Consider the following 14,367-nt stretch of genomic DNA (forward strand, 5'->3'; position numbering starts at 1 on the left):
ACTGGAAGCAAGTTTAATAGTATGTAATATCTGATTATTACTCTAGTAACCTTGAATAAGTAGAACCCAGGTAACATAAAGACTGTGTTCTCTCCCACAAGTCTACCCATGTATTAAGATTAGTTTCAGTGGTCTTCTGATAACTGCTGAGTGGTGAGATAGGGTCTACCCCAGCTTTGGAATTCCCTCCTTATGGAAATCCACCTGACATCTTTTCTGCTACCTTTTGGACACACCTGGTGAAACCCTTTTAATTTTCCGAAGCCGTGTTAACTTTTTGTTTTGTTTATTTGTTTTTTATTTTTCTATAAAATGAATAAAAATTATTATTAAAAAATTGCTTAAAATAAATAACATGTTCTAAGATTGGTTTCCAATATGGAAAAAAAATCTTTTGATAGTTCCATAAAATATGAGCAAGATTACGGTAGCTCACAGCCATCTCCATATCCAAAAGATGTGGCACCCTTAGTGTATAAACCGTAATCTGCATAATCTGAACAGAGTAAAGTGTTATCAGTACTAGATTTTATATTTAAAACCTCCCCCCCCCCCCATGTTCATACACAATACTAATCAAGGTACCGGTAAGCAGATTTTTGAAATGTCATCCTTACTACTTCTGCTCATACTGTGGTCCCTAAGATTATTACAGCCACCGTCATCCTTCATGTAAGTGTTCAGGGAAGGAAGGATTCCAGGCATAAGGAGCATCAAGAAAGAAAGAATTTCCATTTCTCAAATAAAGTAATATCATCAGCAGATTTAGTTTTTAAAAGTCACCCCTGCCCACTTTTGTCTGTTCAGTATTAATGTTGCCTCCGATAGCAATGGTTAAAAGGCTCCTGTTGATAAAATGGAAAAATGAAGAAAGTTGACATCCTAGTTTTGAACCTCTGTGCAACCAAAAAACATCTGACAAAATCCCGTATCATTTTTAATGCTTCCCAGATGGTTAACCAACTCATGTCTGGTGCTGTATTTATATATATATAAATGCTCTGATCCTTCTGACACATTATGACTGTCTCCTCATTCTGTAAGAATAAATTATATAGGCACCACATTCTATCTGTTGACTCACTACATTCTGTTTTCTACTCCAATATTAAGGGAGAAGATCCACATGTATCTACAGGTTTATTGCTACCTTGCTCACTTTGGGGGTCAAGCCTGGTTGTAGTTCTTATCCACCGTTACATTTAGTTACATTCACAAATGGCACAAACACCCGTAGAAGAGAGTTTCATGTGAAAATGGTCTTGTGAAATGTGAATTGAAATGTTTAAGTGCAAGGTGGCAAGAGTGCTATAAAAGTATAACTCTGAAGCATTAGAAATAGTCTCAGATGGAACTGTGATATTGGATAGGATGGCCATGGTGGAAAAGAGGGTTAAATAACTGATACAGTGGAACCTCGTTGTCGTACGTAATCCGTTCCGGAAGACTGTTTGACTTCCGAAACGTTTGACAACTGAGGTGCAATTGCTTGTTGGCAAAATCCATTGAAAAAATGGAGAAACATGCCTCGGAAGTTGAAAACGGAAGCATTCACTCCGGATTGTCGGCGTTCAAAAGTTGAAACGTTCGACTTCCAAAGCCGACAACCGAGGTTCCACTATATATATATAGACTCACTTCCCGGGCCCTCACACACCAATTTAACAATTCCTGGCTACTGCATATTATTATTATTATTATTATTATTATTATTATTATTATTATTATTATTATGGTTTGACAATCATTTTATTGCATTTCTGTTACATATTTGAACTTATTACATACTTAAACATATACAAAAACTAAAGAAGAAAGTATACATTTTAATGTTTACAAAAACTCTCTCTCTCTCTCTCTCTCTCTCTCTCTCTCTCTCTCTCTCTGTGTGTGTGTGTGTGTGTGTGTGTGTATGTGTGTAAGTATGTAAAAACCAAAGAAGAAAATGTGAATGGACTTCCTTTCCTCTCTTTTCAGGGTTCTTTTTGTTACCCTTCCTATCCGGATCTTCTGAGATTTCCAAACCCATCTTATTACCTCTCTTAACCTCTTGTTTTAGCTTACACAGATGAACTTTACACAAAGGTACTAAACTATGTAAATCTATGTATACTGGGTTCTTATATAATCTATAAATATTTTCCAATCCTCTTTGTATATTTTATCTTCCTGGTTTCTTATTCTTCTGGCTACTGCAATTTCTATATGTTGCTTTTATTGGATTTTATAACTTTGTTGTTTTTATTGTGGTGGTTTTCTTATTATTGTATAGCACCTTGGTATCATTTAAATGAGATTGTATACAAATATTTTATTTTAAATAAATAAATAAAATAAAAACATTTTATCTTCATGGTTCAGTGATAGATTACCATCCCCTCAGTCAGAGTGACTAGTGACCCTACAGATTTTTCTTTTTTTTCTGCTGTGTCAGATAAAACAGTGCATGCTTGACTACAGTTATTTCTTTTTCTACAGAAAATAGATGCAGTGCATGATATAGTTTTTGACCAGGTTTGTAAATAGATTCCTGGTCCACTAAAATGAATAGGACATTTGTCATTGACTTCCATGGGATGTGAATTGCACCAGTTTTCCTAAGTTGGTGGCCATCGCTGCATTTTATGGTAATGATTGCTATTGTTTAACTATGCACTCTATGAAGATGTCTTTCCTATTGTATGTCCTTATTCGTCCACCACTCAACTTCATTGGATGATGCTGGGTTCTAGCAGTATGAGAGAATAGAAAAAATCTTCTCTCTATCCACTTTCTCCACACCAACTCTTTCATGCCCCTGCTTACTTTTACTGAACTAAAAAGCCCTAAATGTAATTTTCTTATAGGGGAGTTACACATGCCCCCAGATAATTTTGGTTGCCCTTTTCTGAAACTTTTCAGGTTCTACAGTATCCTTTTTGAGATGGGATTGACCAAAACTATATGGAATGCTTTTATAAAAAACATTTCAATATTAAAATTTTTACTTTCTATTGCCTTCCCAACGACCCCCAACATAGAACTTGCCCTTTTCACAGCTGCCACACACTGGGTTGAGCTGTCCACCATGACCATAATAACTCTTTCCTGGCCAGTCACCACTAGGTCAGACTCCATCAACACATATGGGCCCCTCCAGCCTGGTGTTTTTTTGTGGGTGGGTGGGTTCTGCATAATGTTCTTGACACAATAACAACACATCAGTTGTATGTTTATTCTGCTTTATGAGTTGTTCTGCAATGCTTGCCCACTGCTGCTGCTGTCTGTAGAGGCTATAATGCAACAAAAACAGAACCCCTCAGAACATTTGTGTCATGAAAAGTTTCAGGATTTCATAAGGAAGTTACATAAGCATTGATTAGAAATCAAGTAGTATGACCACTCCAAAACTTAAACATAAATTAAAAGCACTAGTCTCGGTGCCAATCCTTCGGCGAACCCACTGTTTATACCTGCCCACTGTCAGTACTCTTCATTTCTTCCTACTCTGTTTTCCCTGTTCTTTAGCCATTTACCATAAGAGTAATCCATAAGAGGATGTCTCCCTTTTATCCTATGGATAACTCTGGAGTTTTTAGCAAGGAGATTTATCAAAAGCTTTTTGAAACTTCTTGTATACAACGTCTACTTGAATATCCTCTCAAATATTCTTAAAAGGTTAGACTTACCTTTGGATCCAGGGCAGTGTTATGTTACTGCTAGGAATAACATTCCATTTTTAAATTTTATTTTTATTGTATTGGTTGATTGGCGAGTTGTAGGAAGTTACCCTTGTGGCAATTCTCTGCAATGTTCAGTGTAGAACTGAACTATGACGGCCTTTCTCTTCAAACTGCAACTGTGTTCCAGGCCTTCAATGCCTTTGGTGCAACAGAGCATTGGATATATTCCATGCCTTTGCCATTTCATTAAATGTTTGCTTTCCTGGAAACTCCAGAACTACTCAGGACTGAGTGATGGGTGTGTTTACAAGTCAACAGGTGGGAAAGAGAGAAACGAAACTGCCACAAGGGTTGAAAACTCACAGGAAATTGATTGCTTGTTGTTGCAAGAAAGGCACGGGTCCCCATTGCTAGTTCAAAAGTGCACTCCAGTTGTTTGACAGGCAAATCAAAGGGAAGGACATACAGTGTGGTAAAAGTGTTTGATCACAAAACAGCAGCACAGGCTACAACCCTGAGGGGAGCCCAAGACCGCATGCAGAATAGAAAGTGCTAACAGTAGCCAGAGGAGCAACTCCTACAGCTGCTGTAATCTCCTGTACAGACAATCCACCGTCCTAGTAGACATGCTGCTTTCCCAACTTGACGAGCCCATCAGATAGGATTTGTGAAAATGGTATCAGTTCGTTCTGCACCGTTTCACCATCTGGCAAAACCCAGGATAACAATTAATGGCTATCGGTGCTTGCAAATCCAGCAGATGGTCTGGAAAGAATTGCAAAGAGAGATAAATAATGTGCTATATCTCATTATTTCAATGGCTCTTCCTTTTCCAGGCTCAAGTACAGGAGAAGACTAGCAGGCCAAGTGGAGTGGGAGCAGCAGGGAAGAGGGAGAAAGGAAAAGGATTAAGAATACAAAAGGAGATCAGGCAAGAAGTGCACCTCAGGGACCAGTCAAAGCAGGGGGGGGGGATGCTAACCCTCAAAGTGTCCTCAACTTAAGCGTCATTAAAACAAACAAAAATGATTTAAAACAGCACATGAAGAGAGGGGATGGGAGATCATGACAAAACATAAAAATCCTCCAGTGGCAGGGGGACCTACAGAAGGCCTCTGAGGATGATTTTAATGTTGAAGCAGATTCATATGGGAGAAGAGATTCCTCTAGATCCCCAGCTACCAAGCCGTTTAGTTCAAAACAGCACTTTGAATTGTGCTTGGAAACTTCCAGTCTGAGTCCAGCTGAGGAAAAGTCAGTTTAAAAAGTCTTGGGTGAGCCACAGGGTAGAATTCACAGGCATTTCTCACCTGCTAATGTTCTCTCCTGCTTATGCCCTCCACCAAACCCAGAATTAAAGTGTTCTCAGACAAACTCAGAGTTGAGAATCCTGGGTTGCCTCTTGACATACAAGTTCTGCCCTAGGAATAAGATCCGAAACACCTGCCAGTGCCGGGAATTAGTGCTATGAAGTAGCAGGTGAGTGGCTGATTTGCTCCTCAAAACTGTACCCCCAATACATAAGGAGGCATATGCTTGGTGTTCTGCAGGGGTCTTTGACGGCGCAATTAACTGTTTTACTCAAGTACAACCAGGTTTCCACCGTTTCCTGTTAGATCAGCTTTAAATTCTGCCTGTAATCGGAATTGAGATGGTTATTTTTTTTTCTTTTTTTGCTAGCTATAGTTACACCCTGAGTTTGTAGCCTGGGGTCAAGCTACCCAAACATCTGGGACCACCAGCAGGGGTATCCAATACACTTTAATTCTCTCGTGTTTACTCTGGTCTAATGTATAAGGTTCATGATCAATGGTGAGAACCCAAATGCTTTTCATTCACCTGCCTGCAGAGGAGGCCTGGGAAAACATGAGGGAGAGAGCAGTCCTAATGGCTTTGAAACCACAAGAGAAAAACAATCCCTCCTCAAACTTTGCTTGTTCAACAAAATAGTTTCCTTAACTACCATAGCAATAATACCTTCAGGCAGAGAAAGAAGACTACCAAAACCAAAACTAGCTTATCTCCGCCACCTTGCCCTCTTCACCAGTGCCAACCCCACTGCCCAGGAATGGTGAAAGGGCGCCGGAGGGAAATTGGCTGCCAGGTTTTCCATCTCTGCTGTTGTTTACATGGAACTGTCTGAAGTCTCGTTCAGCAGAATAAGAGAAAACGAGCCTTTTAATTTCCCAATAAACTCTGTGCCACAGTGTGAGTCATTGTTTGCTTTTTTTACATTGGCTGGGAAGGGCCTTCTGGTTTTAATAACTAATACTGCTGAGTTCAATAAAAAGCCTTTAATTTAATTTAACCCAAACTTTGATTAATGCCAGCCTCCCCAGGAATTTTATCTTTGCTTTAACTTGAGTCACCATGTTAAATAGGAGGGGAAAAGGAGACAGAAAGGGACAGGAGTCAATTAGTTCCTGTGCTCATTTCTGGGTAAAAGGCTGGAAAATGGAAGATTGACAGGTAAATGCCAAGAGTCAAATCCTTGTTCCTCTGAGCAGTTTATTCACAGAGAACCTAATGTTTTCCTTAGTCTTGGGGGGGTGGGGGGATTCCACACTGAACGGTTCACAGTTCAGTTTGGAAAATACAATATTCCAGGGCCAATTAAGATCAGATTTCCTTGCTGGAAGTATATTGCTTTTAATGTGTTAATATTCCAGAGATATGCTACTGTATAATTGGACACAGAGAGCCCTTAAAACTAGAATGTTAAAACGTTAAAACAGACAGTCTTGTGCATGGACCTGTAAACAGTTACAGAGGGAAAAGATCTGAGAAAAGCCCAAGAGGAGATCCTCTTCTCTCCTCCATCCCATGTGCATATGAGAAAAATTGCTGTGTTTTTATGCTGCACTTAAAAGAATGCAGCAAGAGAAGTAATACTGCACAGACTAGAAGTGCAAGAACAGTCTGTGAGTGTGAGGATCATGAGATTCTTCTCTTAGGCCTTGACATCATATTTGGATTTGAGAGCTGCCTTGTTGAGTCCACTCAGATGGTAAATGGATATATCTCTTGCAAAGGTCTATCAGTTACATTCCTCCTTCTGGTGATGCAATTTCTTCCTTTCTGCTATAAGGAACAGTGTGGGAAAGCTGCATTTTCGAGAACTAATAGTTAGAAATCGCATTAAGTGCAGACAGCTTAGGGTCAGGAATCTGCAGGGGAAAATCTAATGGTTGCAGGCAGCACAGACAGGCACATTGTTTTGGTCCCTTTGTTTTCAGGTGCCACATGGCCAAACGGACTGGTTAGTCACATTTGCTTTAGCACATGACCTTATGTAAGGCAGGTAACTTCACTTGCAAAATGAAGTTGCCGACCTCTTGGCACAGTGCCCAGCATGCAGTCACCAGAGCCAGAAAGCCTACCAGCAGGTCAATGAGATAAACAAGCATGCAGCATGTCCAGGGCAGATGGACTGCATACTAGTAGCAAGCAGAGATGTGTAACAGAGATTCCTGAGCTTCTTTCTCATTTCAGGAAACATGGGCATGCCCTCTCTCTTGTATACACTCAGTTCTAGAGAAGCCTGTCAAATCTGTGACCCACATATGCATGGTGACAAAAAAATGCATTAAAATCTGCTTCCATTTCACTTAAACAATCTGGTGCAAAACAGAGGACAAGCTTATTTATAGGCCAGAGCTACCACCATCCTCTCTAAAAGAAGGTAGATCCTGCTCACCATTCTGTTATCAGATTGCTGTCCTATATTTCTTGGCTCTTTTCAGTGATTTTTTTAAAGTCATAGTGTGCATATCTGAAAAAAAGTGTCAAGGTAAGATGTGTGATTCATGTTCTAATACTTGAATCTTCCACTTCTATACATGATGGAAAGATGGTGACAATTATTTATGAGCACAGTAGAGGCCTATTAGTGACCACCGGCACCATCCTGGTGTCTTCAAATCATTACAACTGAAAGTGTTGTTATATCTATGCAACTATCTTATATTTAAGCCTCGCTAGGAAACTGCTACCAGACCTGAGCTTCAGCGATATAAAGGGCAGCAAATAAAAATAAATAATAACATTATTAAACACATCCCCAATCCTACAACATGCAGGAGAAGTCTCAGATTACAGGCGCACCCCCCCCCCCCGTCATGGGAGGGTATATAAGCCGGCAGGGGTCCAGGGTCCCCCTGTTGCTGCAACTGCTCCACATAGCCTAGAGCTGTGGACAGCTGCCTAGAGGCTCAGAAGCATGTGTGTATGTGTATCTGGAGCACTCTGGAAGCTGTCGCAAGTGTTCCTCCTGTCAATAAAGAGTTAATTATCAGAAGTGTGCCTTCCTTGGCTGGGGAGGGCCAGGACACCTGTTCAATTATAAACCAGGGGATCTGGATGAGAGATTCTATTTTAATTTTTTAAAAAGTATTTCAAACGAGGGGAATTGAACCCTCCCTTACTGCACCACACTCCTTCACTGCAGGATTTTCTCTTAATTTTCTCATTTTTCCAATCTTAAATTTAGGCCTGCACAGTTCCACATCACTTTGCTTGGTGTTTTTTTTTTTAAGTTCTCATGAAAATTCGTCAGCATTTCAGTGTGATTTTCTCCTAATATACACATATTTGCATGCTTTCCCCCCAATATACACATTTTTGCAGAGCAGTTTCCCTAATATAATACACCACGGGCATAGCCGGGGGGGGGTGCAGGGAGGGGCAGCTGTTCTCATAAATCAATAAAAATCAATATAAATACTACCGGTATATCAAAAATGTATAATTTACTGTTGGAATGGCATACGAAAGATGAGTTAATGAAATCTGTAATGATTAAATGGGCAAATGATGTGGGACATAATATCATGATGGGAGGATTGGGAAAGGTTGTGGAAGAAGAATATGAAATTTACCGTGTGTAATATTTTAAGAGTAAATATGATGAAAATGATGTATAGATGGTATCTCACACCGGTAAAATTAGCTAAGATTTTATCACAAGCATGACAATAAATGTTGGAAATTTAAAAATCAAGAAGGAACCTTTTACCACATGTGGTGGACTTGTCCCAAAGTAAGGGACCTCTGGGAAAAGATTCATAATGAATTGAAAAAAGTGTTGAAAAACACATTTGCTATGAAACCAGAAGCCTTCTTACATGGGATAGTTAGAGATGAATTACCGAGGAAAGATGTTTTTTTTTCTGTATGCCACAATACCAACAAGAATTTTAATAGCCAAGAATTGGAAGAATGAAGAATTACCAACAGTGGATGAATGGCAGAAGAAGATGATAGAATATATGGAATTGGCGGAGCTAACCGGGAGACTCCAGGATCAGAGGGAAGAAGTGGTGGAAGAAGAGTGGAAGAAATTTAGAGTTTATTTAAAGAATAAGCATAATATTGGATAGAATTAATTGAAGTGAAGGAGGTACAGAGAGGTTGTAGAAATATAAAATGTAGAGGAGTAAATATATTTAGATGTAGTTATAAGTTTGGAAAAGGATTTGAAATATATGTTAAGATACAATAATATAATATTAAAAAGGCTTAGTTAAAATGGAAAACAAGTTTAAGGTCAAGATGTAGAAATTACTAAAGATTATTTACAATGTAACGCAGTTGGAGGAGGAATGAGGAAGTCAACAGTGCTAGATTTGAACTAAGATATGGAAAGTTGGAATTTTATTTTTGTGTTTTTTGTATTTTTGTGTTTTGTATTCTGTGCGTTTTTGTTTTTGTTTGTTATAAAATCAATAAATATATTATTATTATTTTTAAAAATCAATATAAATTCATAGCTAACTGAGGTTCTGCCCCCCTAATAAAAGGCCTAACTCCCAATAAAAATCCTGCCTACTCCCATGTAATACACCGCTGTATGTTATTTTCATGATTATATTTATCTTTATGCACACTTTCCCTCCAGTTTATGCAGTTCTGTACACATTATTTGACTGCATAGCAAAATTTGGAGAAGTGCACATGTCAAAGGATGGCTGTTTTGGTTCATGTATTTTTTTCAGGAAGTGAAAATATGCTGGGTAGGTTCGCCTTTAAATGCAAAATTTTATCCTATCTCTACTGGTGGGCAAATTCACACATTTTTCAGCAAGATTAGTCACAACAAACAGAGAAACAGTCCAAACAAACTCAGATTCTTACTGGGCAAGTAAAGTTCCGTGGTCTTTAACAGTTCAAATGTACATTCTTGTATAATTGCAAGGCAAGGCTATACTCTCAAGACAGCTGGTTATTGCTTAGATAAGGATGTCTGTAGCCAACGACCACTTGAGGCAGAAGAATAGGTTCGAAGCTTGCATCTGAATTATATGTCCTCGCCACAAGAGGTTTATCAAAATCAGAGTTTGCAAGCACTTGAACTTGGGACAGTATTTGCTTAATGGCTCCAAATCCCATCTGGCACTTTTCAGCCCCAAAGAACCTGTCATGTGAATCCTTTTTTCATGCATTAGTGGTAGGGGATATCGCAGCACTTAAGTCTTTGATAAAGCATCCCTAGTACTTTGCCAGCTCAATAAAAGATAGAGCGTCTTTCTTTGTCTTCTTTCCAACCCACTGTCATTTGTAGGGAACTTGAGCCTTTCCCAATCACATTTGGCCACTTGGGCAGAAAGCCCATCTCCCCCAGAATTGTGTGTGTGTCATGTATACGCTACTCCCATAAATGGCTAAATATAGTGATCTCTCTTGAGGTTCCATGCACAATTCTATGAATGTACAGCCATCTAGTATAGAATGAATTGCAGTAAAGTCATGCAGAATCATACTGGTGGCAAAGGCAACTTCTGCTGTATTTTGGACTTGAGAAATTTGCTAAAAGGTTTTCGTCAAATCAAGGGTGGTCCTCCTGAATTCACTGCTTATTAAGTATCAAACCAGCCCTAAGTGTGCAGTGGAAGAGATATATCTGGAACTGAGGTCCCCTTCATTTCCCACTATGTATTGAACTTCTTGGATCTAAATATATTTTAAATTGTAAACCACCTTGGGTGTATTGGCAGACACGCAGTATATAAATGTAACAAATAGACATCCTGCATTTTATCTCCTTTTTTAAAAATAAACCTGCCTCCCTTCAGTGCAGGAAAGATTCAGATCATAGACCCTAAATATATATTTTTAGAATAAATTAAATGAAATCAGGAAGGAAGGTTCATAAAGTGATACACTAATATTAGGGAAGAAAGAACAAAGGAACAGCTTTTTAGCTGCTTTACACTCTCATGTGTATTCACTCCAAATATTTCTTTTAATATTCAATATTTGCAAAAAGGACCCAGGTGGCGCTGTGGTTAAACCACTGAGCCTAGGGCTTGCTGATCAGAAGGTTGGCGGTTCGAATCCCTGTGACGGGGTGAGCTCCCGTTGCTCGGTCCCAGCTCCTGCCAACCTAGCAGTTCGAAAGCACGTCAAAATGCAAGTAGATAAATAGGAACCGCTACAGCGGGAAGGTAAACGGCGTTTCCATGTGCTGCTCTGGTTTGCCAGAAGCGGCTTTGTCATGCTGGCCACATGACCTGGAAGCTATACGCCGGCTCCCTCGGCCAATAATGCGAGATGAGCGCGCAACCCCAGAGTCGGTCACAACTGGACCTAATGGTCAGGGGTCCCTTTACCTTTACCTTTATTTGCAAAAAGAGTGTAGGCATGGAGGCTGGGAGCTTTGTGTTGCTTCATGTAATCACAGTACAGTACAAAGAAAATCCCGTAGAGGCCTGTGACACTCTAATAAAGGCATCCCCAATCTTCGGCCTTCCAATTCTCATCTTCCCCGACCAATGGTCCTGTTAGCTAGGGATCATGGGAGTTGCAGGCCAAAACATCTGGAGGGCCACAGTTTGGGGATGCCTGCTCTAATGCAATTGCTTATCACAAAAAAATCACCAAAATAATTAACTGGAAAGCACTCTCACTTTGCCAAGAACAAAATATTGGAACCTGCAAGAAGCTCTTGAAGTGTAGACTGCTCAAAGTTCCAGCCACTCCATTCCATTCCATTCCTCCCCTGAACAACAATATTCTGTACCTACTTAGTATGCTCAGTTCTCATTGGACTGTTTTGGGGTCCTTCTCCTTAAAGAGTTCTTTCAGAAGAGTGTGTGGGTGTGGGTGGGTGTGCGCACACGCACACACTTCTGCAAACCTTACAGTTTCGCAAACCTGCTGATGCCTGCCTCTTCTGCACGGATGGTGCTATTTTGGCTACATAAGGTGATTGCACAATATGACAGAGGACAATTGTCATATGTAGGGGTGAAGACCAGTGCTATAGTCTTCATAAATGTGAAGGTGTGGCTGCGTCAGTTTTGGCACCTCTAACTCTCTGACAGTAATAGGCTGCCTTTATTGCTATGTAACACAATATGCTTTTAGGCTCTGAATACCACCATTAACAGCAAATTGGCTTCTGCTCAGAGTAAAACTGGGATTGCTCAGACCAAAACCCAATAAACTGGGTTGCTGGAATGTCATCCCATTCAGTGTCTTCCTAACCCCTGCAAGCTAGAGCTTAGCCAATAAATCGTAGCAAGGACTGGTACAATTTTAATTTATTTTTTAATGTACACACGTTAATTACATACCACTTACTAGACTATTATCGAAAAAAGATTAGATGAAAATATTAAAACAATAAGCATGAAAGCAATTTAATAAATCAGTCAATACAAGCTATGAGGGGGCAGGGGAATATTTTTGAAAACTACAGAGCAAGACAGTTCCTGAGTAGTTTTGTGGTGGCACTCAGGGGAAGAAGAAACCATCTCAGCTGGAACACTGGTTGTCAGCTCTCTTCTACTACGGTAAGCATTACTGAGGAGGCATAAGAATGGGGTGATATGAGTCAGCAGCAGGTACACATATACACCACAAATGTCTCATGAGGTCCAGAGAGGCAGAATCCTCCACAAAATATACTCATACTCCCCACGCTATATCTCCTTGGGCTATGTCCATTCATATCCTGAAGAGAACTACTCTTAACCAACCGCTTCAACTCTTCCTGGAAATAGAAAGGAAGAATTTCCAAACCCTGTCTTGGGACCTCAGAGGAAATGCATTCCCTGTGGCTGTTGGGCAACCGTTTTTCCAATAAACATTAAGCAAATAAATCTAATAAATACTTTTACTCTGAGCAGGAGCCAATTTTCTGTTAATGGTGCTATTTAGATCCTAAAAGCATATTGTGTTACCCAGCAATAAAGCTTCCAAATGCAGCCCACAACTTTCAATGAGCTACAGGTGCCAAATTAAGGACCAAATTACTAGTCTGGTTTAAATGAGGACCTGGAGAAGCTAAAAATGGTCAGGGAAAATGGTCGACAAATAATTCCACTAGGAGTCTAAGTAGAAGTTGCTAAAATCTATAGTATGAAATTTGTTTCATCGTTAAGTTTCCAGCTTCAACATGTCCTCGGAAAGCTGCTCTCTGAATCCAGAAATTAATAAAACTGTTTCTCTAAACAGGCAGAAAATCTATTCTTTTGGCTAATATATATTAAAACATTTGGATACTTAAATGCATAATGGAAATGTCTGTTCTATTAAGTAGAAGGAAATCTGAGAACTTCTCCTTTCCAAAACACATTCTAATGCAGTGATTGTAATATGCAAAGATGAATGAAGGCTTACCGGTACTTCCAAACAAGATAGTGCCAGTAGCACAGAGACTTCTGCAAGGCAGTGGAAAGGCAGCCTGGCAGGATGGAAGTACAAGAAGACTTCCTGTTGTCTGACCTCCTGACCCTAAGGTAACAGGAAATGGGTTTAAACACTTAATACCACGAGTCACTTTCAAGGAGCACATGTTCCTCTCTCAGAAATGTAAAGTTTGGAGGCAATGTGTTAACCGCTTGCTGAGCCATGTGCTCCAGTGTAATGACAGATGAAAGGGGAGGTCAGATTTACTAAGTGCTGAGGAGGTGTCATCAAGAGATGCATATTACTTCAAGATGTGTCTCCACCAGCAGTGGGGGCCATTCAAGTATTTCACAGAAAGGAGACTGTTTCACCTATTGGGAGTTTTAGAATTCTAGAACGGCTGGAAGAAAAGCCTTCAGTCCAATACACAGAACTGAGCTCAGAGACTGGCTACACATTACACTCACCACAAAGAGTATGTTGAGAGTTCTGAAAGCTCCCCAGAGGGAGTGGAGAGCAGATTGTACGGTAGGTTAACACAAGAGCCACTGGCAGCCATTCTCCCTCCCGCCCTTTTTTCTCCCCTTTTATATCTTCGCACAGCTGTTAATTTCCCTACCCCCAACTCCTAGAGAAATTTGGATGCTACGAGAGAAACAATGGAAGAAGAGCCATCCCTTGCTCCTTGTGTGTTTGTGCATGATTACATCTTGCTTTCTCTGCCTATCTCCACCAGCACCTGCAGAATTGTCAACAGGCAACATACTTGATGTGGCAACTTGAGGGAAGGCTTTGCGCGGTTAGAGCATCTGCCTTGCATTCAGAAGGTCCCAGGTTCAATCCCTGTCATCTCCAAGTACAGCTGGGAGAGACCCCCGCCTGAAACCCTGGAGAGCTGCTGTCAGGCAGTGTGGTGAACATGCTTGTATCCTATATAACTTTTCACATTGTGAGCATAATGCACAGCCAGCTCTCCATTTCCTACTTTGTCTTTTCTTAAGGAAGCCGGAAAGGAAAATTAATACATTGCTCCACATTACACATGTAGAAAAAGTGGTAGGGAACCTATGATGTT

General features: G+C 40.1%; 1 protein-coding gene across 1 annotated transcript in view; it reads right to left on the reverse strand.

Moving 5' to 3' along the window:
* Positions 1-14,367, reverse strand: part of HPSE2 (heparanase 2 (inactive)) — a 113,425-nt gene that overhangs the window by 59,643 nt on the left and 39,415 nt on the right. The gene's annotated exons all lie outside the window — the stretch shown is intronic.

Source organism: Zootoca vivipara, chromosome 5 (assembly GCF_965207765.1).
Source record: "Zootoca vivipara chromosome 5, rZooViv2.hap1.1, whole genome shotgun sequence".
Lineage (NCBI taxonomy): Eukaryota > Metazoa > Chordata > Lepidosauria > Squamata > Lacertidae > Zootoca > Zootoca vivipara.